Source organism: Podarcis erhardii (assembly GCF_964252035.2).
Source record: "Podarcis erhardii genome assembly, chromosome: 7".
Lineage (NCBI taxonomy): Eukaryota > Metazoa > Chordata > Lepidosauria > Squamata > Lacertidae > Podarcis > Podarcis erhardii.
In genome coordinates, this window is record NC_138511.1 from 65,421,984 (window position 1) to 65,428,009 (window position 6,026).

A 6,026-nucleotide genomic window follows, 5' to 3' on the forward strand; every position below is an offset into this window, starting at 1 on the left:
AATTTCCCTCCCCCCTTTCCCGGTTGCGTTCCCAATGTTCATCAACGTCTGATGTCTTCCTGGAGCTCCCACATCTATCTAGGCCATAGTCCTTTACCAGTCATCTTTAATTTCGAATGTCCAATCTTGGAAGGAGTCTATCTCAAAAAGGCCCATTTCTTCCATCCAGATTTTTATATTTAGGAGTAAAAACTCCAATTTTATTTCTTTAGACCTTTCAAATCTGGATGTCCCAAATGTTCCCACTTCCAACTTTATCCAATTCTTGTTGTTCTTGTTGTTCTTGTTGATCTCTCTCCTCCTTTTTTTTTTTTTCCTGCTCTCCTGCACAAATGTTCTAATTCCAAAAACTTCTAATTCCTCTGCAGAGGCTCTGTTATTCAGGAACAAAACATTATGCCAAGTCCCTTCCATTCTTCAATAGATAAATCTATTGTCTCCTTTAGTGTGTAGACCTCTGTAGACAAAATAGTGTTCCATTTCTGCAGTTTCCCAGGAGATAAAAGTTCTATTCAAATTCCAAGCCAACAATACTTGTAATATCCCTCAGCTCCTCTAGATGGATTGCAATAACTCTTCCCTTCCAGATCACGCCCACCAGTCAAAATAACTTGTTATTCCTTGTTTTAAACAATTTATATCCAATTTATAACAAATGTAACCGGCAAAGTCCTCGTAACAAAGTTCTCATTTTTGTTCTTCCGCTTTGACAGCTCTTTGACAGCTGTCAAAACCTCTCTTTCTCTTCTCCCGGCGCTCTCACAAATTGCTCCCAGGATTCCGGGGGGGGGGGGGTTGCTTTTTAATTCAATTCCACTTTTCTCCTCCAGCTCAGTCTTATAATTTTCCATCGCGAAGTTAGTAACTTTGTCAAAATAGGGTTGCGCTCGATCTTAGTTGTCAAATCCTTTACTTTAACTCCTCTACGACGGGGGGGGGGGGGCTGACTTCCTTTTTGCGCCTCCCCCGCTCGCTCCGAATTTTTTAAAAAATTTATCCCCCTTTTTAGTCCAGGTTCCAATTACTCACGGGTTATTCTTTTAAGTCCAAATTTTCAATAGAAGAAGTCAGCGCTCTCCGTCGAATGGCATGCGGCTTCGCTCGGCAGGGGAAGCGGAGGACTCAAAGCACCCCCCCCGGTCACCCGTTCCGCAGCCTTTAAAAAGGCTCCTTCGCGGGTCAGGGGGGCGCAAAAGGTGCCAGCCGAGTCACCATGTCCATGGGTTTCAGCGCCCATGGTTTTTGAGGGTCCCCGCGTCGCCGGCGCGGTAGGACCCAGCCCCTGCCGAGCAGGCTCCCTCCGGAGCTCGGAGGGAGTCCGCCATTCGGCGATGGCGCCAACCCGGAAGTCCTAAAGGCCGTCACAATTTTAAAGTCCTCTTCTTCCTTCAAAGGCCACCACTTAGAAAATTCCTTTGTCAGAAAGTCAGTTAAGTTTCCTTGTTCAGGTTCAAGTTCTGGCACGCACCTCAATCTTAGGTTGTTTTCCCGGGCCCGAAGTTCGATCATAGACAAGTAGGCCTGCTGTTCCCCGACCTGCTTGTGGAGTGGTCTTACCTCCTGCTCCAGTGCCTCAGTTTTCTGAATAGCTTCCTCTGCCAATTTCCGGTTTTCTGCAGTGGATTCAGTTAATTTGCCAATTGCTTGTGCATTTGATGCAACTTGCTCGGTTAATTTGTTGACAGAATCTCTGGTCTGATCAATCTTAGCCGTTTGTTCATCCACTTTTTTATCTAGGCCTTCCAATTTTTCAAGTATTTTGTCTAATACTGAAGCAGATCCCCCTGATGCCATTTCTTCTACCGGCAGCTGTTCAGCTCCCTCTAGTTCCAAAACATTGGGGGCAGATGATCTTCGTGGCTGCGAAACTAAAGTCAAGGTTGCTTGCTTTTTTCCTCTAGCCGCTCTTGTTTGTCTCGCAGTGCCACTCATTCCAATTTTATCTGCAAGTCAAGGTCAAATTGAGTATATTCCCATGGGAATCCACAAGCCCATAAAGTAAACTTTTAGGAGGAAAAGAAACCAAAAGGAAAGTCAAGTGTAGTTGTAAATCCAAAGTCCTCTAGAGGGAGCCCACCTTTAAAATCGGGGATAAATCAAATTTATAAATCTCCTTGTTTAAATCTTTAAAGTTTTCCCCAGTTTTTGCACAGTCCAAACAGCCTTTAGTTTCCCAAAAGACCTTCAGTTTAGTTGTATTTAGCAGAGTTGGTCTCAAAAGTAACAGTGTCTCAGTAAGTGCAAAATGTAACAGTTCAGTATAACAGTTCCACTAGAGCTCAGTTAATAATACCTTCAGCAACAAAATATCAAAGTCTTGCAATCTGACAGCTCTATTGTCCAGGCAGTCCAACTACCAGGGATTCTCTATCAATTTGTAAATCCAACGGAACAGGTATCAAACAGTTTGTATTCCAAAATAAACTTTTAGCAAGTTAAATCCTAAAGCAGCTTAAATGGATGTAGGATGTGAGAATTGCTTGCCTTTTAACGCCTCTTCAAAGGCTCCAAGCTTCAAAGTCTTTGCTTTATATCTTTAAGCAGTGGCAAGAGACGGACTTCCTGGTTTCGTCTCTCGTTTTTAGCCGAATTAACAAAAATTTAGCATCCAAATCTTTCTTTCCTTCTTACTCACGAGTTGTTGATTTCCAGCTGAATGGTTCCAGGAAAAGAGGACAGCGCTCACTGACAGCAGCTTCGCGGCTTCACTCCACAGAAAGAGCGATTGACTCACAGCACCGCACCCCCTTCCACGTTCCGAGACCTCTTACGAGGTCCCTTCTACGTTTCGGGGAGCGCTCCTGGTGCCCGCCGAGTCCCATGGCCACAGGCTTACGCTGCCTGTGGTTTTCCGATGTGGGTCTCCGCTGCGCCGTAGCGGACGACCCGTTTCTGTGGAGCTCCCTCCTCGCAGTTAGAGAAGGGCAGCCATTGCCGGACGCACCGCCTCCGGAAGACCAATGTTGGATGTTTCACCGTGGGTAAAATAGTTATTGAAAAAGCCTCTCACAAATTTTGGCTCAGCCCTTGTATTTTTGTGTGTGGATGCAAGCCAAGATATGGCTGGAAACACTCTCTCCAACCTGCAGGGAATTTTGAGATGAGTCAACACAGAGATGAGCCATAGGGTATCTGCCTTGCATGCAGAAGGCCTTGGGTTCAATCCCTGGCCTCTCCAGGTGGGGCTGGGACTCCTACTTGAGACACAGGAGGTCCACTGCTGGTCAGTGTAGACAGTGCTCCATGGGCCAATGGTGTGATTCAGTATCAGGCAGCTTCCCATATATCCCCTGAGGTAGAAAATCCACATGGTTTTCATCTCTGTTGACAAAAATAGCCCTGGGCCACTTGTTCCCTTTTAATGGTGCCCTAGGATCAAGGCTGGCTTCGAGCAGTTAGAGGAGGGAGAGGTTACCTCAGTGGGAACACCGGGAGCTGGGTGGTTTTACTTGATGCAATCACTAGTGAAGAGCTCAGATTGGGGCAAGTGCATGCACAGTAGTCAAAAAGGGCAAAAGGTGGCACAGATTTCCATAAAATGCACATATGCATGGCAGCCCTTCAAATAGAGGACATAGAGAGGACTGTCTCTCTGTAAAGTAGGAAACATGGCTACCTTAATCACTCTGCCATCACTTTCTAAGCCTAACACCACTACTTGCGGTGAAGCTTTTGAGACCATGGCACCTGTCATGTGTGCAGCTTAGCTGATTTTGACCGGATTAAAACATATTTGTTTTGCATCTCTAGCCATGTCTCTCTCTCTCTCTCTCTCTCTCTCTCTGTGTGTGTGTGTGTGTGTGAGAGAGAGAGAGAGAGAGAGAGAGAATAAGGAACAACAAGACTATTGAGTAGGATATCCAGAGGATGCCCACAATGGAGTCAAAGATCGGACTTTGAGGAGGAACAAATTCTGAGGTAAGAAACCAAAACTGGGTTTCAATTTGACGCGGCACCAGGAAGTCAGGAGAAGATCAAAGGGATTCCCTCTCACTCTTATAAAATGCTCTTGTGTACCACTTATTCACCCGCTGGAAGAAGGGTGGGTCCAAGCTGACCGCACTGGGTGCTTGTCAACAGATGACTTGTGTTTGCACAGCAGCAGCTGAGAGAGGCCATCAGACAAGCAGGGTGAAGTTATGACTTTGTGAAATTAGTTTTATTATTATAATCGTTTGCACAACACCTTATGAGGATGACTCCCATTAATCCTGGGGGAGGGGAGGGGGCAAGGAGTGCAGCAACCTGGTGGTTCTTGTTCTTGGAGAAACTGGAGGCCTGTTCTTGTGACCACAGGGAAATGTTAGCCGTCCACAAACAGGAGGTAAGATGGGTTGGTTGGGTTAAGCCTAGTAGCCACTTCAAATCGGCCGTAAGTGGTAGCAAACCAAAAATGATCTGTGGATGGTGTCAGGCAGGGATGGTTAGTGCCCCAATGAAGCTTCTGCTCTGGGGTTAGGGATGAGCAGATTTGTCAACTTTGGTTTCTCTCAGTTTTTGGTTTTGCTTTCTTTAGGGTTTGTTTACAGTTCCACAACAGTGTGTGATTTTTATTTGTAAAAAACCCCCACAAATATTCGTCAGTATTTTTGTGTGAATTTCTCCCAATATGCACATGGTTTTGTGCAATTTTACCAAGTATTATTCATTTCTAGATCTTATTTTCACTTATCTATGAGTATATTCATTTTATACACATTTACTCACCCAGCAAATTGCTCTGTAGAACTTGGAGAAGTGTGAATATTGAAGGATGGTTGTGTTTTGGTTTGCACACAGTTTCAGGAAGTGTGAATTGCGGTAGGTAAATTTGCTTCTAAATGCGAACTGAATCAGATTTCTCCCCCATCTTTACCTGAGGTAAGCAGAGGCTTCGAGGGTGGGGGATGTGATAGTGGGACAAGTTAAGCCCCTCCTCATGTGTCTGTATCTTGAGCCTCAGAACTCTTCCCTCAACTGTTACTTTGAAAAACAACCAGGCACCTCCACCCCATTTTTCACAGTAGCCAGACACAAGCAGGACTTGAGAGGGCAATAGGCCTTCCCTGCTGTTGGTGCCCTTTGAGGGGAAGTTGCAACTCATTGCAAAATAGCAAACACCAGAATATAAGGGACTCAAGGCCTCAAACTCCACAGGGACATGAGCTGTGGAGGCTGGTTCATTAGGGTGATGGGGTACTGTCCCACCAACCTCAATCTGCCTCAGCCAGTCCCCACCTGCCTGTCTATCTTTCTTACAACCAGCCCAGGAGGTATAACTGGCTGTCAGCTTCCTCCTCCTCAGTCTCCATGTTGCCCTCATAGGACTCAACAGGGAAGAGGACGGGGACAAAACCAGAATGAGTTGGCGCTGCCTTTCATTGCCCCTGGTTCCAACCACCCTTGGGCTCTCTGCAGCCTGCCCTTTCAGTCCCAATGGGCACCAGCCCACCACAGCTGCTTCTGATGCTGGAGTTTGTGTATAGCCATCGTGACTAGTAGCTGTTGACCAGAAGAGTCAGATGAGGTCCTCCTTGTGTCTCTCCGGTTCTCACACTGTGTTCTCAGTGATCACATGCCGAGAGGCATGGCAGTAAGGATGGAGGCCTGGGAATCTTCTGCCACATTGAAAGGGGACATTGTTAACTGAGGGTGGGAATCAATGTTACGCTCACAATCTCATTACACACTAGTTCGCATCCAAAGTCTTTCTAGAAAAAAAGAGCCACATTGCAGAAATACAATATGGTACAAGTTCCATGGTAGAAAAGCCAACCATGCCTTATAATTCTCCCTCTCCTTGCAGAACAGGTTTGTACATCTCCCTGGAACAGCTTGAAACAATAGACGTTTATGGTTTTATCACATCATCTCCACAACAATGGGGCTTGTGAAGTCTAGTTAGTGTCATACCCAATGCCCAAATTTAATCTAAGTTTGAACCTAAATGCATTTTATGTAGAAACCATCCTGGTTAACGCCAACAGGATTTAACGCTAAATACTGATCCCTCTTAGTTGTGCTTAAGGCAACTGAAGTCAACCAGA